The 24050-nt window shown below is 47.2% G+C and overlaps 2 protein-coding genes across 2 annotated transcripts in view; one reads left to right on the top strand and one right to left on the bottom strand.

Annotated features, from left to right (window-relative positions):
* LOC126539199 (uncharacterized) overlaps positions 1-15771 on the bottom strand; it is a 135794-nt gene extending 120023 nt beyond the window's left edge. Inside the window, exon 1 of the mRNA XM_072285534.1 lies at positions 13881-15771. The gene's annotated coding sequence lies outside the window, so the exon portion shown is untranslated. The remainder of the gene's footprint in view (positions 1-13880) is intronic.
* Positions 1-24050, top strand: part of LOC126539200 (dihydropyrimidinase-like) — a 54904-nt gene that overhangs the window by 3163 nt on the left and 27691 nt on the right. The window lies entirely within an intron of this gene.

The raw sequence follows: 24050 nt of genomic DNA, 5'->3' as shown, positions 1-24050 counted from the left end.
GTAAGTGAAAACACAATCTACACGAAACGATTACTCAAAGATAAAGAGGGGGGGAGATTAATCTAGCATGGTAATCTGTTACGTTAAATGACGGTTAGTACGCGCTTGCCTAAACTTAATCCTTCTGGCTTAAGACTGCTTCTTGGCTTTGCAAATTGACCATTTTCGACGACGTATTGCGCTAATAAATGCAGCAATTTGGAGTGATTATGCACACGTGCACAGAGCACAAGGACGTCTGAAGAAAAACGCACGAAGACTATAGACAAATACAGAATCACATTCTTATTTACCAGACAATACGCTGGAGGGTCCGCTACGCTAAAAGCCGTGTGATCGAATTGACAGGGACCAGTAGACCGTTACACGGAAGCAAGTGTGCAAAGTTCAAATATTCAAATACAGATACGCCGTGACAGCGGCAAAATTAAAGCAAGCAAACTGAAATCCCGAATACAACGTACTCATGCACCACACAGTTACACCTCAATTGTAGGAACAAGAAACCCCCCTAATTCGCAAAATACCTAGCGTGATTGCCTAGGGCAAACAGAACCGGAGTATGTGACCGCACCTCTTTCTGTTTTTTTTTTTTTTTTTAATAAGTGGCCGTATTTTCATGTGTGTTTACTGCGTAGTGGAGCTGGGACCTTTGTACCACTTATCGTTTCCATGGTAACTGAACGATATGACGTCTGCAATGGGCGCAAACAGAAGCCGCGTTAGCGGCCAGACATATGAAATTCTTCCAGCGCCGCCGCCTGTACGTTTGATGCGCGCCCGTCCACTTGGCACGTTTTTGCATTTGGCGTCCATTCAAAAGAAAGAGTTCTCTAGTTTTTCATCACTTCTTTTTCCGTTGCCTGCATCTCTACTTTCATATTTCTTTTCTTTCTCTCTTATTTTATTTTCTCAACGCTACTGGAAGCAGACGTCCAAGCGGGACACGTGTTCCATGGTTGACCACTCATGATTGGTTCTCCCGTCTGCACTGTTGCTGTCTTTTTTTTTGTACGCCTGCTTCTTTTTTTCTTCGTCTGCTTCTTTTTGCGTGGGCAGCAGCTGCCCCTACGGTCAGTTCGGGTGGCTGCGCTCAGCGCGCATTGAGAAAGAAACCGGTCTTCCCCCCCAGACACGCGTGGATACGCAGACAGCTTTCGAGCGGCATCCTTTTCAGTGCTCGCTAGTTTGCTTCGGTATTCCTCTCCCCTTCCGTCCTCGCGAATTCTTTCGCTTTTAGAAAATATATTGCGATAAGGTTTGCAAAGGAACGTGGTCGTCAAGGGATTGACAGTAGTAATAACTATTCCGTAATGGGGGGACTTCTAATAATAAGCATGTGTTCTGCCCTAGTTAAAGCGTATCATCTTTCAGTACCGCTCAGTATCTCATTTCCCTGTCAGGCGATACTCCCAAGTTAAGCCTGTGATGCACAGGTAATAAATAAATAAATAAGTAAATAAATAAATAAATAAATAAGTGGAAATATCAAGGTTTGAGGCAGTCAAGCGCTCGTGGCACGCTTAAACGATATTGCACTGCTTATACCTACCGACACAATATCGACCGACCATTCAGTGGGGTATGTGTGTTCTGTGTATAGGACGGCGTCTGCTTTGCACCTTTTTTGTTTTTGTTTTTTCTGGCTTTATCGTTAATGATATACTGTGACACGTCCTCAAATGAACGTTCACCTGCTTGTATCCGGCCATTGTAGGCGCGGAGCATTATAGAGCTGGCAGACATAGGTGCACGCTGGAAGTTGCTAAATCTCGCCCGTACGTGTCCTCTAACAGTGGCTCAGCACTTTGCGTCTGGCGATCGGTACATGTAACCTGTACTACAACCGCGTGTCAGTTGGTGTTTCTGCCACAGTATTGCCCTTCGACGCCTTCACTGCATCGATGTCGCGTCTGTGGCTGCCCTGCAAAGCTTATACGGCGATAGCGTTTCAAAAAAAAAAAAAACTACACCCGCCGAGCACGTGCTTCGGAAAGCAGGCGAACGTAACCGGAACCAAACTCGGCGGCCTGCCGATTGTGGCGTCACCTCTGGGCAAACAGGTGAACCTAGTGGCTGCCCCCAAACCGTCGGCCTAACGTTTCCTCTACTTCGTCCGTGTTCGTTCACAGGTGGCGCGCGCGTCCGCTCCCTCTATCGCGACCAGTCAAACAAACGTGTCAACCGTGATGTGAGGACAAGGTTTGTCCATACTCTTACGAGTTGGCGCAGCTGCGAACGAGAGGCTGCCATTGCGCGCGAAAGCCCATAACCGGCACTTCCAAGGCCGCGCGCACTACCGAGGTTTCCTTCTATTTCAGGGCCGAGGTCGTCCCTGCGGGGCGGATGCGTGCGCCTCGTTACACCTCGCGATCGGCGCAGATTCTCGCGAGAGCGTAGCGCTTCCCACAAAGAGATCACCACAGGGAACTGTGGCGCTAGTACACACGCGAGCTGCAGGGCAGTTCAGCCAGCGTGGGAATGATGAGTAGTACATGGATTAGTACGTGGAGTAGTACATACGTAGTACATGGTTAACTACGCCCTTATGGCTTTAATAAATGGCTTCGTGACTTTGCAAAGGGATCATTTAACAGCGAAGCTGATAGTTGGACGGCATTTCTTAGTGTCCACGTCCGTCAGCAAAAGAAATGTGGACCGATTCCGGCGGCAGCATGGGGACAGGAGCAGTGGCTCGTCGTACCCCTGTAAGGCAGAAGCTTCAAGCAGTCAAACAGTGCCATGCATTCTTTAGAATCGCGCGCATACAGCATGCGGAAGGGCATACGTTTCAATAAAGAACAAGTGCAAAACAATAATCCGAACCGCATAATTATGATAAGGCGCGCTCCTGAAAACAATGCGAAGCGCGCGGCGCTTCCTGCATGCGTTTCCTTGTAAAGCTTAGCAACAGATTTTAGTGTTGCTGCAGCACCGCTATGGGCGGCGGCGTGCTGTAGAAGTGACCATTACTACCATTATACTCTAAATAATCGTTGCTGCCATTACTCTAAAGCACTAAAGCATTGCACAGCCACTTAAGAAATTTACGCATGCCACTTAAGGCCCAGATAAAGCGTATAGTAGACGAAGCCACAAGAACCTCTGAAGCCCGAAGCATAAAGATCAGACACATCCATGCACTACCCATCATTATCATGGTGGCTGAGCGATCGCAGCGCCACAGTTTCCTCTAGTAATTACTGTAGGAAACTCTATTGTGTATCTATGCGGAAGGAGAGCGCTCAACCTCCACCGAAGTTAGCGGCACATAATTGTGCTTTAGAACGTTCGATGATCGAACGTCCCGTTGAATTGCAGAATGTTCGTCGGGTAAGAATCTTCGACTACTCTTTCAGTATACCGAAAATCGGGGATGTTTGTCCAAGACAGATTGAACTTGCGAACTCCATCAGCAACAGCTCTGGTTTGGGGATGTCGACCAACCTCTCCTAAACGTCTAAAATTATCCCTGCATTCCTCGACTATGTCAATTGTGCCTCATCATTCGAGTATCTCGGCGAAATCGGCTAAAGAAGAAACGTGGAGTGGGCGCGAAGTACGCCTACAGCCACCTTCAAGTGTATTGTCGCGTAGCACAGCTTGAGTCTTTCTCACAGCGATGCTCTCGTCTGCGGCGAACCTATTGATACAGACTTTACACCGACAAAAATCTGTGTTGGTAACAATCGGCTGCCTCGAGCAAAGTTCCCGAGTGAACGATAGCATTATAAACAAAGGCTAAAACAAAACACGGAAGATGGCATTTGTAGGCTCAGAAAATCCAATATAGACTCCTACATCGAAAAAAAAAAAGGCATTTACAGGCATAATGAAAGTGCCACTAAAGTGCTTCTAGGTCCATAGTTTGTGCTTATACATTGAATAGGCCGGATAAGGACGTAAGAAAAAAAAAGGTATTTTGCCTAAAGTTCCGGTATCCAGTGATAACCGAAGATTCCTTATAGCACCTCCTGGCCGGTGCAGGCTGCTTAAACGTACACATAAACCGCTGCAGAGAACAAGACGACGCTCGGTGCACGGGGCTAACCACCGTAGAATCGATGCTGCGGTCTGCCGATTTCGCTGTTCACGAGTGCGCGTATGCGTGCTACCCACCCAAGCGTTCGGCCAAGCATTCGTGACTAACTATATCGTCTCGTGACGATGTGCCATGCACGCGTCCCGGTTCACCACTTCGGCATACGGCAGCCGCGGCAATTGAAAGTGAGTTCAGGTTGGAAGCCTCCATAGAAGCACGCATGCCTGTACAGTTTAGTTTTTACAGCGAAGCTGCTGGCCTCTATAGTTGGTCGGGATTTTTCGTGGCGTGCTCACCCAAAAACAGTGCAGCCGGGAAAGGGGGGGTTTGTGTTTGAGTTTCCGCGTAACAGAGTCGTGTTTTTTCGTACATTCGAATTACAATCCGAAGCTATCATGCCTGTAGGTAGTGTGTAACTCGTATTTAGGAATTTTCCGATACATATTTTTTTTGTTCTGGTCTTTCTTTGTTTCTTTAACATGAAACGAAATAGAAAAACAGCAAGACAAGAGCTACGCTTGTCTCTAGAAGCTGCCAACCTTACCCTTTTCTTTTCTTTCTTTCTTTCTTTCTTTCGAACGGTTCTTCTAAGAGCCCAAGGCGTGGTTCTAGCCTGCACGACAATGCGTCGCACTAGTCACTAGTGAATGTAGACAGAATGTCTGCATGGGGGCTCGAGAAATTTTGCTTTCTCTTTTTTTTTTTTTTTGACGTTCTGGGTAGTGCCGTTCTTAGCCGCCCTATTATTGGCTCGCCGCTTGTGTCCATCGGCGCTCGGCGACCGTGCGACGCCGTATCGCTGTGCCTCGTGACCCGCTTTAGTGTCGGCGACGGAACGACTGCCAAAAGCCACTTGACCTGGCACGAGCTCGAGAGGAAGTCGATGTGTCTCCGTGCCAGGGTGTCAACAGCAGCGACGAACGGCGAAGCCACTAAGCTACCGCGCCGGGTAAAAAAAAAAATAACGTAACAGTGGTTCAACCTTGAAAGAGCAAAAAACATTACGCAAGTCCAACGCACACGTTGGAGTCCTGGTGAAGCGGCGCATATTAAATCCTATACACATACAACATGAGCTTACTTTCATTACATGCAGCGTGCAGCCTCGTGCAATGTTTATGCTTGCCCGCCGCGAAGGTCAACTTTTATCTATCATGCACTCCAGAAGCTTTGCCAACCTACCTGCGAACACGGCAGTGTAAGCAAAGAAAACTTAGCTTTAAGAGAAGAAAATAGTCAAGGGAAAGTAAGAAAGGGGGACATGACGAATTTGGTACAAGAATTATAATAGTAGAGAATATATAAGGGTACATGCATGGTCTAAATTATGATGTCTATTCTCATCCTCCGTCTTTAATATATTATTGTGCATGCAATTCAATAGCCGCGGGCAAGAACTCCTAGCTAATGTGCTGCTCTGTCCGTTTGGCGAGCGAATTTCTCATACGTGCGTGCCATATATGGTCTGGAAATTTCGCGGTTCGCTTAAGCGGGAAATCGTATATTGCAGCTTTGCCTACCCCCCCCCCCCCCCCACCCACGGCCTTTTTCTCCCCAAGTACTTTTTAACGACTGGCTATCGATTACGAGTGCAAAATTTAGTTGCGATGAAGTCCGAAGTCACTCTTCCCTTTTATGTCTCGCCACTCGTAGCGTCCTTCCTTCATTATTCGATTCATTTCTCCATTACTTTCTTGCTTCCTTTTTAACTGGCTTCCTTTCATTACATTTTTTGCTTTCGACTTTGCTTACTTGCTCCATTCTATCCTTCCTACGGCCCTTCTCTCCCTATCTTGCTGCCTTCCTTTCTTCCTTTCTACATGTAGCTTCCTTTCTCCTCATTACTTCCTTCCCCATTCCTCGCTTCATACCTTGCTACCTTCCTCCATTCATTCACCCTTGCTTCCTACCTTGTTCTAGAGTTATTTCATTGCCGTACCAAACCACGTGACCGTAGTAGCCGAGGCTGGTGAGTGCTGCAGTCACACTGACAGTACCAGTCACCAAGGGGTCTGGAAGTGGCACGCGGTGGTGGCGGATATAATACTCCCAGTATGCACGACTATTACTGTCGCGACGCTCTTCGCTCGTGTCGAAGACGGTAGAAGGACAGAGTCCACCTCCAACCTTACTCCTACATTCTCAACTTCGGTCGTTCCACGGATGATGCCGAATTTCAGTATACATACAGTACATACATACAGCTATAGGTACGGACACTTCTTTTTTTTTTTTCAGGGAACCGTGAGAATTTTTATAGGGTCCCTGTTGTTATCTTGTTACTTACAATGTGTGAACAATTTCAGTGGCAGTTAACGCAACAACTCCAATTATTGCGTGGAAAATATTAATACCCCAGCCACAAGGATCCACTTCGGATCGCGATCCAGCCCCGATCAGGATCCAAATTCTCTACCGGGCATTGGTGCTCCCCCCTCCCCACCACCACCACCACAGCTTGCGCAAAGGAGCCGATCGCGATAGAGAAATTTAATCCCGATCGGGCTCGATCGCGATCGAAAGTGCCCCGTGTGACCTGAGTATTAGATGATACAAAAACAAAGGCAGGGAGATAATGTGTCGCTAGCTTTATGCAAATAATCTCGGAGTCCAAATGTCACCTCATTTTATTCCCATTAGCCTCTGCGCAGAGCTAATGTTCTCAGGAAAGACATAATGAAGACAATAATAATAATAATAATAATAATAATAATAATAATAATAATAATAATAATAATAATAATAATAATAATAATAACAACAACAACAACAACAACAACAACAACAACAACAACAACAACAAGATGATGATGATGATGATAATGATCACAAATGCCCAGTCCAGGGGCATTCTGACACCGAAACTACCCTCGCACGTCCCCGTCGTCTGGCAGCCGTTCCAGGCTGTTTCCATCGGTCACCCTGCCTAGCGCAGCCGAGAGGGAAAAGAAAACCCAGCCTCTCCGCGCACAGCTTCCGTGTTCCTAAATGTTATCGCAGTCGGCTGTATACGGACGCGGCTCGTACCAAATTAAGAGGGCCCTTAACTGCTTCTCATCGTATCGCATGCCCGTGGCTATGTGCGTGTATGTATATATATACACACGTTGTCGACGAGAGAGAGGGAGAGAGAGAGAGCTCCATCTATGTACACGACGTGGCTCTTCCGAGAAGCGAGACCGGCGCATCTTCCCGTTGCGAGAGGCTGCGTTGCTCCTTGTACTGTACGAGAGGCGGCGCTCCCTTTTAATCTACGCACTCTCTTCGCTTCGGCTGCTCGACGACGGCATAGTCTCGCGAGTGCGTTACGTCACGGCTACCGCAGTTGCGTGCAGTGCCGCGGAAACGTGTTGCCTGAAGAAGCCGCGCAACAATTAACCCAACATACCGTCCAAGAAAAAGACATGGGCACGGGCAGGACATGTAATGTGGAGGAAAGATAACCGATGGTCATTAAGGGTTACGGACTGGATTCCAAGGGAAGGGAAGCGTAGCAGGGGGCGGCAGAAAGTTAGGTGGGCGGATTACATTAAGAAGTTTGGAGGGACAACACGGCCACAATTAGCACATGACCGGGGTAGTTGGAGAAGTATGGGAGAGGCCTTTGCCCTGCAGTGGACGCAGCCAGGATGATGATGATGATGATGATGATGATCGTCCAACGTATCGAAGGCGATAGTTTGATACCTCAAAATTCTTGTTTATGCGCGGAACGAGAAAAGAAACCTAGGGGCCCGAGTTTTTTTTTTTTTTTTTTTTTTAATTAACGAGCATGTGAGGCCAACTGACAATGAAGCCAAGGAAAGCGTAGGGGAAATCATTTGTATATTTAATTGGAGTGTAGAAAATGACGAGCGACACGGAAGTGAAAGTCGACGAAAGAACAACTTGGCCGCCGGTGGGAGCTGGACCCACAAACTCGGCATCACGCGTCCGTTGCACTACCAATTGCTCTGCGGCGACGGCTGTTCCCGCGTCCACATTCTGGGGCATTTATGTGTGCGATGTAACGCGAGGAGTGTTAGCTAGTGCCACTTATGGCCACCGCGGCGTACGACGGTCAATTGCACGGGTAACTGACGGGTAAAGTGAGCACGGATGCGCGGTTTCAGTTGTGGGCAGTTCAACAAGCCAAATGCTAAATAATTAGCATACTAATCTAGTATTAACTCAAATTACATTTCAGTTTTTTTTTTTGTCTATAGATGTACTGTCCATGGCCAGAGATTTGATGAGAAATTTGATATTAGGAGCGTTCGTGCAAACTTCCGACTCGCAAATTAGTGGTATATATGAGAACGCTCTACAACAATTTTGTATACTTTAGATACCCGATATGCGCAGCTTATAAAATTATGGTCCCGATGTTCAATGCTGAGTTAGAGCTGTAAATTTAGCATTTGAATCATACAATCTTCAGAAATTTCCTATGCTAAACAAACACGGGCTTCACGAATCTTCCTACATTCACTAGGTTCTCGCATATGTTATGTTATGTTACAGGAAAACTAATCAAATTTGGATAGGAGCTCTCGAACTACATAAGCCTTCCTCATGCCTGTTATTTGTTTATAGTGTAGAAATAATAAGGAAAAGTGAAATGAAAGCGAACGTAAATACAGCTAGCGGAAGGTGGGAGTCGAAACCACACATTCAGCGTTACGCGTACGCTAAGCTGCCATTGAAATACCACGTCGACTATCCTCCCATCTACCCACGATCGCGGTAAACCAAGAGACAGTGCGGATCGAGTGACTTGAGGAAATCTGAAAATTTAAATAAAATCTAACCGCTGTCTTGAAAACCCAAGATAGTGGGTTGATCTGTTAAACCCAAGATTGTAGGTAGATCCTGAGAACCAAGATTTTGGGTACATCTTGAGAATCCGACGCAAGATTGTGGGCAGATCTCGAGAACCCAACGCAAGATTGTGGGTAGATCTTAAGAACCCAACACAAGACTATGGGTAGATTTTGAGAATCCAACGCAAGATTGTGCGTACATCTTCAGAACCCAACGCAAGATTGTACATACATCTTCAGAACCCAACGCAAGATTGTGGGTAGATCTTGAGAACCCAACACAAGACTATGGGGAGATATTGAGAACCCAACCCAGATTGTGGGTAGATCTTGAGAACTCAACCCAGATTGTGGGTAGATCTTGAGAATCTAACTCAGGTTGTTGGCAGATGTTGAGAACTTAAGGTAGGTTGTTGGTAGATCATGAGAACCCAACCCAGATTGTGGGTAGATCTTAAGAATCGAACCCAGATATTGACAAGCTTGTAGTAGATCTTGAGAACCCGAACCTAGATTGTGGGTAGATCTTACGACCCAAGTTATGGGCTGATTCGATTTATCTTAAGCTCTTCGGGCAGTACACGTACGTCCGGCCACAACACTTTACGGGCCACGTATGAAGGAAAGTAAGAGACGGCTGGAGTATTGGTGGCGTGAAGGCATAGAATTCCCAAGATGGTGCATAAATATCGGAATGCCCAAGATCGTGTAATTGTATCTGAGGCCACGCATACGTGCCTTCGACCGATTCCCTTAGGCAAAAATAAAGGTGATATAGCAACTACTGCGTCGCGAGCTTCTCCACAAGCAATAATTCGTTCAATGATGAAATGATTACAGCTAACGATATAAAAAAGCGTTCAGACACCGAAGCTCTTTTCGCAAACGTGCCTCAACACTGTACGCGCGGTAACGGTCGTATGGAAGAGATCTCGCACGGCGCGTTGGCAGGGGCTGCTGCATGCAATTAAGCGGGACTGATGATGGCGCCCTCCCCTGTACACGTGCCACGATGCCGCGCGCCGCTCTGCGCGTTTCCCGCCGAATCGCTGGAAGGCGCGCTTGCAGTCGTGGCGGAACTGCAGCTTGCCGTCGCGACTGACTGCACATCACTCAGCCGCCATCGCCCTTGAAGAGGAGGGAAGGAGGGGGAGGGGGAGGGGAGTCATTACCACAGCGCCGCCATCGCGTTGCCCGGAAGCCCCATTGTGGGGGCGTGCGTGCGTGCGTGCGTGTGTGTGTGTGTGCGTTATATTGTCCGTGTGTTCGTGCACGTACAGTCGGTCACAAAAGTTTATGGAGCACCGGTGCCAAGACAAATGCGAATAGGACTTCTTCGTGAGCCTGTTGGTGGGGCTTGCTAAAAACTTTTTTTTTTTTGGGTACAAGAAGAGACATGAAGGGGAGGACACACACGCACAGAGCGCCAACTACGAACTGATTTAATCGTAGGAATCACACGAACTTTTTTTTTTTTTTTTGGCACACGCACAACACAAGACGCATATGGTGTGACAGTGGTTGCATGCCTGCCAACTCTGACCTATTTCTCGTAAACTTTACGAATTTGGGCTCGTTTTACGAATTTTGTGAGAAACTGTACGAAAGAAAAAAATGGTGACGAAAATATTTGCCCGTCAATACTTCCCTTCGAGGTCCTCTGATGGTTAAGTATGCAAGATGCAAGTATACCTGATTGGAGGAAGTTCATTCAGAGAAGCTGTAGATCGAGGCAGGCAAAACAGGCAAAACCTGAAAAGTCATTGTTATCTGAAGACAATGTGTTGGTTGTCGGACTTCAGTGTGCTTTGAAACTTCGGGGCAAGCTTTAAAGAAGTGCGTGCTAAAACTGATTTCTACTAAACTGATTTTCGTGTTCCGCTTTGAGCGTCCCTTTGCGCGAACGTATCCGCAAGATGTGGAACTCGTACGAGCGAGAGTTTTGCTGTGGACGCTCGCTCTAAGCTGCATACGCGCCGGAAGTAAGATAAACTAGGCGTACTACACGAACGAGAGAGAAGCCCTGGACGCCCGAGAGAAGAGAAAGCCGAAACTGTGTACGGCGCGAAGACAAGGGGGGTCACGCGAGTTTGTTTACCCGTCCGAAGCCTCCCTCCCTCCCTCCCACTCACTTGCGGGGCTTCCGGGATCGCTATTCTTCGTGAGCCATTGTCGGCGGGCCGGCGAACTCGGGCGTTGAAGTTGCGTGCAGTGTGAGCTCTAGCTCCCCGTTAGCACTGTATGCTTGCGAATTCTACTTATTACTGTATGTACTCTATTTGTACTTGCAACTTCGATTATCGTCAGCGCGCTGTCTATGTATTCACGATAAGCTTCGCAAGCTACGTAATTCCTGTCGTGTACAAGCTCTACGCCACTCGCGTAGGTCATGTACGTATACAGTGTGGTTCAGTGTTAAAGAGAACACTTTTTTTTTTTTCCGGGAAGGATGTGCCGCGAGGCATTTGGATAATTAAAGAAAATCGAATAAAAGGTTGTAACGCTGCATAGTGCAGCAACTGACAGCGACGTTTCTTAAATATTATTGTCCGTCACCCAACTGATGTAGTTTTCAGGTACGTATGGCTACAGTCCAGCGTTTCTAAATATATAAAGTCTGATCTCCCGCGTTCCGGCCACTGCCAAAGCAGGTGTCAAGCATCTCACGTTGTCAAAAGAGCCGAGCACTTGGGAAACGTTTCCCGGTCGATTTTTCTCGATCCTCAAGAGCCCAGGCAACGGATAGTGCAAGGGCACCTCCAGCCCGAAGCCTATGAAAAGACACCTCCTGCGCCCGGGTAAGGCTACGAGGAACAAGCGCTTAATTAGTATTACAGTACTTATCATAGTGCAGTTTTGATACGAGGGCCTGGAGAATTTTTCGAACCAATGGATATCAGCTTAATAAGTCACATAATGCACTTTTTCCCCATGTAGTTCAAGGGACAATAAACAAAAAAAATTAAGTTGAGCTATATTCGTAAAATATGCTTCTAGAACATCGAAGAACACAATCTTACCATGAAAGGACGCTTGGTATGTCGTAAAAGACGGAAAAACGAGACTGGTGGCAGCGTTGCATTGAACTTCCCGCGCTACCGGTCACTCTATGCGCGCACCCATCAAGGCATCCAACCCGCGACGTCATGACGTCATCGCCGCGACGTCATGGATTTCGCCAGCGCCAGCTCACGTCTGGTTTAACTGTTCATCGGCGAAGGATTATGTTGTATTCTAGAGCGACCCGAAACCGAACTCAGCAATTCCAGAACGTTAGTTCGACATAACGGCCCCAAATACGAGAAGATATTATTACATCCATGACGTCAGACTGACGTACCGGCATTGGAGTTTAGCGCGAGATTTAAAAAATGTAATTTAATTGGCCTTCATTTTCTTTTCTCGTAATCAACAAATGTCCGCCAAGTCGAACAAGAATTTAGTTTTAAAAAAGTACTTTACCACTGTTTCTCTTTGGCATACCTTTAAAGAGACGTTAAAGTTATGCTGGCTTGAACACTAATTAGGCGTTTATTTAACCGTGAAATATATTGTAAATACATTAGTCGCACAGGGGGCACATGAGCTAACGGCCTGGTAGCCAATGATGTAAAGAGAGTTTGCAGTCACTGACCAAGTTCGTTTGACTTGGTCAGTGACTGCAAACTCTTTTCACTTCAATGCCTGACCAGACGAATTTTCGTCGAAACCTTGACTACAGCCAATGTAGTTGAGGTTACGAGGACGAAAGTGCCATCACACGTATTTACAGGCAAAAGAAAAAGAAACAGCGTTTGAGTGAAGTTTTTGCTTGCGATACATCTATTTTCGCAGTGCACGCAATTAACGTCGCTGCCTGGGAACGACCGTACGTGGCGTCATTGTGACACGAAAACAGACGGCGAGCAACCTTTCAAAGCAACCACGCTTCCGCGCAGTGGACTGGGTAGCGCTGCGCCACCAAGCGCTGAACGTGACGGCGTCGTTAGGTCGAAATGATGCAAGCGTGTCTACCCGGGTGCCTTGACATTGGGTTCGCCGCAACTGCGCATGCGTGACGAGCCACCCGGGAGTCCGTGACGTCACGGACGATCGTGAGCAGCCGCGTGGACGTTCCTGTGCAACTGCCTCTTTGAACGCTGGACCCCAAAATTTTCACTTGAGGCCCCCTTTTCCTCTTCTCTCTCCACACAAACACACACACACACGTGTGTATGTGTGTGTGTGTGCGCGTGCGTGCGTGCGTGCGTGTGTTGTGTGTGTGTGTGCGCGTGTGTGTGTGTGTTGTCGTTGCTCTATGCTCTGCGAAACGTTTGTGACACGCGCACGCACACGATGTTGGCGAATGACGGAACGCAACACAAGTCAGTTTGTTTGTTTTTTGTTTGGTTGTTTGTCAATAAAACTGTCGTTTTCAGTTCTCAAAATATGGCTTAGGCTAGCCCAAGGTGACTTTAAGCATGTTGTAAAGTCATACCGCGTGCATCTCCTAAGGCTTCCACGACAAGTGCGACATGTAAATGGCCTCTGAAGTGCTTTCAGTTAGGAATGATTGCTCTCAGCGTGCTGAAATCATTGTGACATGTATACTTGTTATGAACATCAGGACGAGAACACAACGCAAGATATAGATCAACAAACAGACACGAAAGAAGACACGCAGCCAAAAATTCTTAGCTCGCTATTGCGTACACATACCTCTTCGTTTAGCGCACGGCTCGGTCTGTCGCGATTCATGGCCAGTCCCCGTAGTGTGTTGAGCCATACCCATAACCACTAAAGTAAACCAAACTGCAAAATTAACGCTTGCCAGTTTTTGTCATTGACCACACTTCTCCAGCGAGTAATAAAGCTTCTTCAGAGGCTCCACTAATAGGCGTGACCGGATCGCCTGATTAGTACACCGAAATACACATACGATTTGCAAGAGATATTCAACGAAGTACGGTGCAGTGATTCTCATCTCAGTACCTTATAGACGACCTGCCTGAAACCTTATGGAAGTCGAGCAGTGTTAAGCATATTGCTGTACTTACACTTGACAGCAGCCTGCTTCGTAGCCATGGACGCCGTGCTTGCTTTCGGCTCGTCCCGTGTACTGCACAGAATATCCCCAGGTGTTGAAACGCGATGCACAGATGGATATGAATCAGCACGGCAAACGCCAGAACCATACGCAGCCGGTAGAATGAAGTGTATAAAGGGCTTTGCACACAGCAGCAGTGTGGCAATGCGAGCAAGCAGTGCATTACGCTTAACAAAGTTTCGCATGGGTTTCACCAGTGGCCTCCGAGATCGAATACCTGCCCCGCTTACCGATCTCAGAGGCCGTAGTCTTCGCCCGTAGATTTTTTTTTTTTTTTTTTTGCAAGGATTACCCGGTGTTGTGATCGTTCGGCCACGCACTTGAGGACTTGGCGGTACGTAGAGCGGCTGCTTCTAATCAGACACGTGCCCCGTTGCTAACTTACTATGGGGATCGCTTTTTTTCTTACCCTCATATGCTAATTTTTTTCATAATTCCCACTAAAACTTACTATTTATCGTTCACGATGTTTAACGTTGTTTAGACATTTCCGCGCACCAAATAAACTACTTTCGTGCTGTCGCCCAGTTTGAGAAATATTTGTACAGCCCGTTGGGTATAACAGTAAGACTCCTGTGTCTCATACACGGCCGCATATAGTCAATCAAGCGAATATACCGTCACACTGCTGGCGTGGCTGGCTCAAGGACAGAGGGATGACAATTACTATTTAATGTTCCCTCACTCTCTTACACACGCACACTCACACACACAAACACACGCTTCCCTAATATAGCTTCGCTGTCTCTGATGTACGAGTTGCTCGGATTTGCGTATTTGTGCAGATTTTTTCCCCCGTTTTATTTTGTAGGCAATCTTCAAATTGCGGTAGCGCACGCAGACGCAGGGACAAAGAAAATACAGGCGGCCGCTCACATCTCACAGAGAGCTCGCGTGCTGCGTTGCTGAGCACAACACAGAAACTGGAATTAGCGTGCCCTTATGCCTTCCTCTGTTCACAGGCATTGTCTTAAACCGGGCAGCAATGTGCATGATTTTTCTTCCTTTTTTTTCGTCTTTCTTTTTCCATCGCAGCTCACCGCTCTAGACAAAATTGTAGGCGTCTGAATGTTCCGTGACTTTCTTTGTGCAGCGATGTGTTGCCCACCACGTTCGTATTATGTACGAGGGCGAATCAGTCTTAGCCCCATTTTTTCTTCTTTTTTTTTCTTTTTAACCAAATTACGGCTGTAAATGCGAAGTCAACATATCCATTCCCAGCGGTAGACCTTTCTTGGACCGGACCGGCCGTATCTGCCGGTAGCTCCGCGGCAAGGCGCTGCTGTAAGTTGTTGAAAATGGCGGTTGTGCTTCACACGTCCACGGTGTGCGAGCAACGGAGCGTGATTCCTTTTCTATGGAGCGAAAGATTAACGCGCATCAAAATCCACAGGGAAATGCAGCCCACGTATGGAGAAAGGTGTCACGTTTTGGGAAGTGTGAGGTGGCGGCGTGCTGAGTTCGCAAAAGGCCGTGAAGTCTGGCATGACAACGAGCGTTCGGGGATGCCGCGTGCGTCGCTGACTGACGACAGGGCTATATCAAATTTAGTGCTGCGATGGGACAAACGTCTGAACCGGTGTGAAGGCTATGTGGAAAAATAGTCTAAGGTACGCAGAATAGTACGTATATTTGTAATTACCTCTATGTACCTTATTTTGGCTAATAAAAAATAGGGGCAAGGACTTCCTGATTCACCCTCGTACCGGGCAAGTAAAGCATCGAAAAAGTTTGCCTTCCCCCGCACCCCCGAAGAACTTGTTTCGGAGATATACCGATGGCAGTGTCAATCCGGTGAAAAATGCTCACCCTCCAAAAGGCAAAACAATGTAGGTGCGGACGAAAGTAATTGGAACACGGCAGCTATGGCTGTGGGCGGACTGCACCACAATGTCATGTAGCAAGCCTTAAGGGCAAGCAAGAAATTTGATTACGCATGTGTTCAGGCCAGCAACCATATAGCAGTTCAATCCGACTGCCCTCTAGTAGCATTGATGCTGCGAGAGCAGTCGAATGCAGATCGGCCACAGCTCCCGTGCTCAATTACCTTCGTCCGCACCGACGCGTGATAATACGAAGATGACAACGAGCCACGGTTACCAAACACCCAGCCTAAGTGACCCTTTTGGTTTGTCAACTTCATCGTGAGGAAACACCGGCGTTGCTGTTTTCTGTATACTTTGTTTCTCTCCCGTCATCAACGGCGTTTATATGGTTTTATTGCTCCGTTGTAAAGGCAAATAGGCTCATTTCTTCCACAGTTCTTACAAGCCAGCTTTTCGACTTCCGGCACAAATCCCCGCAGGCCGGAGATGCCGACACACGCATATACACGCTCGTCGGGGAGGCTCTATCTACAGCCGACGGACGCTTCGCTCTCGTCAATAAGGAAGTGTTCTCGCCGCCGTTCAACTGTTCCAAACGATGCGCGGTTTAGGGAGGGGGGGAGGGGGGGACGTGTGGTAAATGGCTCAGGAGAGGAAACGTGAGGCGAGTTGCGAGAGTGGTCGGTGCTGGCAGATAGAAGCGACGTGTGAAGGTCCCGCCCACGCAACGCCGTGTTGCGTTTTCTACTCGTGCGGTGTTGTCAACCCCTCCCCTTGGAAGTTTGCAGTTCGCCGCACGTCACCAGTTCAGGATCGCGCCGGTGATGTGATGTGCGTGTTCTACGTTGTTGTCGTTTTCTGTGTCTACTTCGTTTCTCTCCCCCGTGCATCAGCGTCTCCGGTCGAATTCGAGCGCGTCGTTGTTTTGACGTGCCGGATGATGGGGTTCCGGCGGACTCTACGTTCCCACGCGTCACGATATGGAGTGTGTGTGCGCGTGTGTGTGTGTGATATATATATATATATATATATATATATATATATATATATATATATATATATATATATATATATATATATATATATATATATAACGGAATTAAGCGTAAGGGTGGCACATGGAAAATCATAGGCGTGCTTCTTTAACTTCCCTGTCTTCTCGTTTTCCTTTTGTCGGCTATTTTGTTTGTTGGTTGGTTTATATCTTTGCACCGAAGCAGAATGACGCCGCTACGCATCGTAGACGTTGCGCCGTTGACTGCTTGAAGCCTGACAAGCACCACTTCGTGACATTTCCTTCTTGCCTTCCGCTATTTGTTCCACGGGGAGGTGTTTGCAGGTTCAGTGCCGCCAATGACCGCTGTTTTTCAACATTACTGCTAACATGCCCAAATGCGTGCCTGCCGACCCGTGAACATTGAACTTCGTAAAATCCAGCGGACACGGCATTGCGGGGAGAGGGCGAATATCGCGCATTTTTAAGCGTACGGCTATTCGAGAGAGAGAGAGAGAGAGAGAGAGAGAGAGAGAGAGAGAGAGAGAGAGAGAGAGAGAGAGATGATAGCTGGCTCAGCGGCTGTAGCTGAAGTGCGGCGACCGAGAGTGGCAGAGATGGTAACACTCGCAGACCGAATCCACAAACTGATGGCAGATGATCTAGGTGTAACGGAGGAGACGTCAGTGTAAATATGAAGTTGGTGTAAATATGCACTAGAGCAAAATGTGTCAGCGCCGGCCCGGGAATATTTCTCTCGCTCTTGAATTTGTTAAAGTGTCCTTTTCTTTTTCGCACAGTTCCAGTAATTGTACACGCTGTTAGGATAGATATCGGCACACTGCGGTCTAGAACGAGCTAAATAAGCTAAAGCACGATGCTTTCTGTGAAAATTTTATACGCAATAAAGTGCCTCCAAAGATTACTACATATTGTACTTGTGTAGGACATAACTAAAAAAAAAATATAGCAGTTACGCAAGAACTACTGACATATTTGAAATCTACATGACAAACTGTATGAATGGCAGTATATTTTCAAATCACTAGTACAAATATAGATATATTTTTTTCCGAGTAGCATCTCCCTCTTAGTATCCGATAAAACTAGGAGAAACAAGCCGCGTGTGCAAATGCATGCACCCTGACCGAAGGAAACGTTTGAGTGTCTTCTTTTCTTCTTTTAATGCTGCACGGCTTCTAGCGAGACGTTCTCGACACGGAACTCGCACGAAGGCAGCGCTCGATATGTGACGCGACCACGCCCAATATGCCAGAGTTCCGCCGCCCGATGCGGCCCGTTGCTCATCGCTTTCTTCGCTTCACATATCCTCTTCCGCCTTCGCCCGTGTGTGTGTGTGTGTGTTTGTGTGTGTGCGAGCTCGGCTGTGCTCCGGGGAAGACGAGAGGTCATGACCCCGGGTCGTCACGGGGACGACAGCTCTTGCTACTCCCGGGTCACGCTGCGCCTCTTTTCTAAACGTCGCCGGCTTCGTTCTCGGGCTTCCGCCCTGCCGTCAACACGATCGCCACGCAGCGCCTGTACTAGAACGCAACGGTGTAGAAACGGTGCACGGTGAATTGCGGGCTCGGTCGATCGCCCATGGCGCGCTTGTCGGATGTCGACGCCCGTCTTTTCACGATCGGACGGTCGCGCGGCAGGTGGAGCGTTTAGGCCGATAAGCTTATCGAGTCTGAGGAGCAAAGAAAAACCTTCGCAGACGCATATGCTAACCCGAGCGACTCGCACGTCACGGACGGCGAATCTGTAGTACGAGGGCGTTGTGGATGCCCTTCGGAAGTCCAGGTTTGGCTTTACCACCGTTACCACCGCGCGAAATCTACCCGAGAAACTTTGCGAACGCTTACATGGAAAGGTAATGGAGGAAAGGAAACACAAAAACAGAAAGTTGAGGCATATTTTATAAGGAAAGCAGGCGACAGGTGCGTCAGCTGTACATCTTTTGAGTTTGCAAGAAATAGTGACGTTTCTGTGGAGATATCTAGACACTTGAACTGATTGACCATACAATCGTATGTATGATATGATTCATTTCAATTTTTGTGTGCATGATAAAGAGTGAATGGTGAACGTGATGCGCAGAGCATAAATAGATGACCGTTTGTAATAAACGCCAGTTGGGAGTAGCGCCAGTCCTGTCGTATGTGTTCCTTCGTCTTCGTCTTTAGCGCTTCTTTATGAAAACCGTCAAGGTGAACCAACTCGCCCAAATCAAGGTATTGTTGCTTGCATGCAGCGCTGGCTCCGCTACAAAGCGCCGATATTAGGGTGGCTACCTATATGCCTCCTCTATTCCGCCTCCGCAGTCGCATCCGGCGTACGCTCCCCGCATTACCATAGCCTTCGAGATCCGTTTTTGTTTTGTTACACAGAGGGCAACCGTCACTGAGGCGTTGGTTTGGACACCCCTAAACAGCTTCGCTGTAAAAATGCGGAGTTAGAGCAACGCCTGAAAAAAAAAAAAAAAAAAAAAAAAAACGAAGTCGAAGACAAAAGTTTGCTGTATGCGTCGGACAAGTTGCGAAGCGTGTGACGTCACTTATGTGCAGGAACAAAGGAATTTTCGACAAAACTCTACGGGGCGTGAATATTTGTTTTAGCTATCCCATCGGGCGGTTAGGGCGACCGAATCTTTCTTCGTGAGCCCTGCCTACTAACTTTGCTGACCGTGTCTTGCTGAATAGCTCAACGCAGGACAGCACATATAACGTTTTTTTTTTGTTTTTTTTCCCCACACCATACAGAATTTCTTAAAAATCGCCTGTGGCAGATAGAGTAATTGTAGTTCTGGAGCTGAAGTACTCGAAGCGGCGGTCACTACTTGCACGAGAAATGGAAATGCATATTCAACTAGTCAACAAATATCAGCTAATTAGCTTTTTAATTATTTTGCGACACACTAGCAGTTTATGAATTGTAGCCGTAGCATGAAACCCATACCAGGCCGGAATGCAAGCAGGCTAACAGGTAACAGGTAAACTGCGCGTTGCGTGCACGTTAACGGTCACTAGGTGAGCAAAATCAATGCCCTCTTTCGTTCGTAGCCAGCTGCGATTCTTTGGAAGTTCTACCCAATCAATCAATCAAATCAATTAATCTGCTTAATGACTGGATTTGGTATCACCCAATGTTGGTTTCCGTTATCTCCATACATTCTGATGTTTATTCTGGCATCTATAGGTTTTCTTTATTTATTTTATTATTATTTTTTTTTCAAGATACCTTACGCACCCCATGAGTATAGCACAGAGCAAGTGGGGAGGAGGGGGTCATCACTACAAGACAGTTGTACAGGTGAATACCGCCGAGATGAGTAGAAATCATCGCTGCAAAACAGGGTTACAAATGAATAAGCGTTACCGAACATCGTATAAATTTTATCTCGCGCACATAATCAAACATCGTGTAAAGAAAGTGTAGTTTAAAGCATGAGGAGAAAAAAAGACTAACAATACTCAGATAAACAGAAATTACACTTCGGGATAGCGTACAAAACATCTCATAAATTTTACTAACCACATTGCTCGTGCACATAAAAAAAAAAAGCTGTAGTTTCAAGCACGAAAGAGAAAAGGGAAGAAAAATCCGAGTGACGCTGCATAGATATACAGAACATGGCATACAGAATTACACATCTTTGGGACAGAAACTGCAGTTTCAGGAGCTGCCTAAATTTATCTCTGTCCGTTCGTATGACAGTGCTCCTGGCAAAGCCGAGAAATTCGATCATCTCTCCGTAGATGCGATTGAAACTGCGGGGATGCGCGACTCTTAGGCGTCTCCCGATGTTTGTTTTCCGCGCATGGCTCCCGCGTCTCCTGTAATCCGGCTTCTCCCCGCAGCCTAACGCGGGCGGCGGTCGGCGTGGTTGCGACATATTACGAGAGATGGCGCCAGTGTCTCGCTGCTAACGCCACCTAACGGCGGGGTTACTTGGGCGCAAAAGGGTGTTGCTCTTGGGCTCGGCGAGCGGTGCGTATGTGTTGCGCGTGCGCCGACCCACTTTGCGGTACTGTCCCGGGAAAGGCTTAGGAGCCGGAAACCGGAATGGACGAACATGATCGTTATAACGCGTCACCGTTCGCGCGCACGGTCGCGCGAACGATTACTAGGCGTTGGTGCACAGCTTGGGGGCGAACACATTCGCTCGCCATCCGGTCGCGGTCAGTCTGGCGTCCTCGATTTGTCGCACGCCCATCGGCGGCATGTCCTGTGTGTTCCGAGTCGGCTCGCAAGCATTAGTGTATGAAAGGTGCAATAAATGCCCCTTTGATTGCTTGCACTACTGTGTTGTCGTTCCCTTGTCCCAAGAGCACGTGTGACACCCCACAAGACTTAACTTATTTTTCAGTCGTCGTGATATGCAACTTGCACGTTCCAGCAGCAAAGACGATGACTTCAGTTGATGAACACATTTATGGAGCGAGGACAGCAATGCCACGTTACGACGATCCTACGTAGTGCATGAAGCGAAAGATCAACTTTGCACTTTGAGTTATGCTTGACTGCCTATTGTAATTGCGGGAAATGAATCGACTAGCTCGGTTTTGGATGGCTTCTAAACGCAGATTAATTATTCATGATGAGACCATATCGAGGATGCGAACTCGAGCTGGGGACGGACGAAAGTAAAGATTTGCACTACACTTCGCGTTTTAGTGCATGCTCGCGCTGTTTATGCAACAGGTCTTTTATCTGGCACGACCATGCTTATCATCTCGGTAACCTAATAATCTCGCTAAGTGGCTAACGCATATTCGTCGCCGGTTGCGCCGCTTCGCAGACAGCAGGAACAGCAGGTGTTAGCACACTGGCTAACTGTACATAACATTTGGAAGAGGCAGCCAGAAACGACTTTAGATAAGAAGCAGACAGGTTTGATTAGATGGATTAACGCCGTCTTTTTTTACTGTGTCGCACTGTCCTTGGCCGCGAAGCGGTGCCCTTTCCAGATAAGGGCCGTTGGCCCCAATCGAGCTGTGGTGGCGTTATGAAGTGAGTTGCGTTTGTAATGCGCTACAACTTTCAAGGAGAATAAGCGTTTGTTAGAACATCGCTTCGGCTACGACACTAATTGTTACGATAGTGCAATGAGATCGCGTGTTTCGGTGCATATATCGTTCATTGGAAGGACCCTCTGCGGATCATAACGGACATACGAATCCAGTAACAGCACAACACTCTGTCCGTGCGTATGACAGTGCTCGTGGCAAAACCGACAAATTCGACAGTCTCTCCGTAGATGCGATTGAAACTGTGGGGATGCGCGACTCTCAGGCGTCTCCCGATGTTTTTTTTTCCCCGCATGGCGCCCGCGTCTCCTGCAATTCGGCTTCTCCCCGCAGCCTAACGCCGGCGGCGGTCGGCGTGGTTGCGACATATTACGACATATTATGCGCCGCGGTTAGTTGCTCTTGCAAAATGTACGCGACAACGTCATCATGTCATCATCATTATCAGTAGCAGCAGCAGGGAATGTCCATAGTGGGACGAAGGCCCTTTGCCAGAGGTCTCCAGTCACCGCTGTGAAATGTCAGGCAAGTTGCCATGCTGACGTTTCATTGTGGAATTAACGTCATCGCGCGGCACGATATAGCCGTCAAAATCAAATTGTCTGCAGGCTATTGTGTTATTTACTGTTTAGTTTTTTCTTCAAATTTACAGACTCTGTGCAAGAACGCTCAACATGAATGTAAGATGTAAAAGCATCAGATACTTCATTCATAGCATTAGAAAGCACCTATCTAGCCATGGAGGAGTCGAACGATGCCACGTTTATCCAACATGATTGGCTGACAGCGCATCGTCCCTCTCCTTCTTATGTCCTGTGTATTGCGCATTTAAAAATGTGCACCGTTGTGGAGGTTGCCATATTGAAACGATCAAATTATGCAAGTGTGACACGTTTTTCGAAAGTTCCATTACAATTGGTGACTAAAGACCTTATGTATATAAATGACGCTGTGCACGATATAGCCGTCAAAATCAAATTGTCTGCAGGCTATTGTGTTATTTACTGTGAAGTAGTAAAGGCCGAGCCACGCAATGCTGTTCAACAAATATCTGTTTCGAAAGGTAATAGCTTGGTGTGACACTTGGCGAATGACTATCAGCTTCGAGAAAACCGTATTCGTGGGAAATAAAAATGACATTGCAGGAGGCTGACGAAATTGGTATCGAAGCATCAGATTCACTAGCTGTGGCAACATTTCGTGCAGTAGGCCATGGCTATCTGCCTTTACTTTGCTGACTCTTCCCTCTTGCACACCTGCCAATTTTTAAACTAAGTGTGGGAAGGCGGGGGGAGAGAGGGAATAGTTATGGACGATTCTCCTTTATTTTTTATAGCCGCTTAAAGTCTGCTTCTCCCAAAGCTTCCATGCGCGATGTGAAGCTCGCTTTCCGTCACGGCCGCAAGTCTCCTTCACTGCCATTCGGCAGCTCGGGAGAAAAACTTATTCTGAGACGAGGAAAAAAGGAATCGTCCCAGAGTGTTTTCCACGACGCCAGCAATGGTCATACTTTAAAGCAAACATATTTATTTGCCTCTTTCCCCCGCTTTCCTGGTTGGTCGGTGGTCGGACTCGGCAAAGTCATTCGTTCGTTCATTCGTTCGTTCTATTTGCTTACACGGACGATCATCGTCGGTGGTTGTTGCACAATTTCTTCCTAGTATTTGTTTACTGATTGGAGTTCAAAGTACATGTCGCCATTTTTAAAAAAGTACCCCCTTCGTGCGCCAATTCTGTCCATTCACCAACTTTCACCATTTTCCTTGCATCTCCATAATGATCACAAGCGTACATCTGCAAAAAAGATTAAGAATTCTGAATTCATTGAGTTTGTTTAGTTTTTTCTTCAAATTTACAGACTCTGTGCAAGAACGCTCAACATGAATGTAAGATGTAAAAGCATCAGATACTTCATTCATAGCATTAGAAAGCACCATTCTAGCCATTTAAAAAATAGGCCTGATGTGAAACATGGTAAAAAAAATAATGAAAGTGAACACATACAGGGCGATTTACAGACACGCCTACTACGCCTCGCACCACCTACCACACCACGCCTACTACTTTCAAACTCGTTTTACTTAAACACATTATGTATATTATTCAAGACTCCAGCATAGGCCCATTCAGAACATGTATGCGACATGTCTTGAATATAATTATTTTCATCAGTGCTTTTAATTTCGATCAATCACCTTGGCATGCACAATTGTGCACGCAGCATCTGAAGAGCACGTTTATCCATCAGGTTCCCAAGGCTGGTCTGT

The sequence above is a fragment of the Dermacentor andersoni genome, chromosome 11 (genome assembly GCF_023375885.2).
Source record: "Dermacentor andersoni chromosome 11, qqDerAnde1_hic_scaffold, whole genome shotgun sequence".
NCBI lineage: Eukaryota > Metazoa > Arthropoda > Arachnida > Ixodida > Ixodidae > Dermacentor > Dermacentor andersoni.
This window is presented reverse-complemented; position numbering and strand designations above follow the sequence as displayed.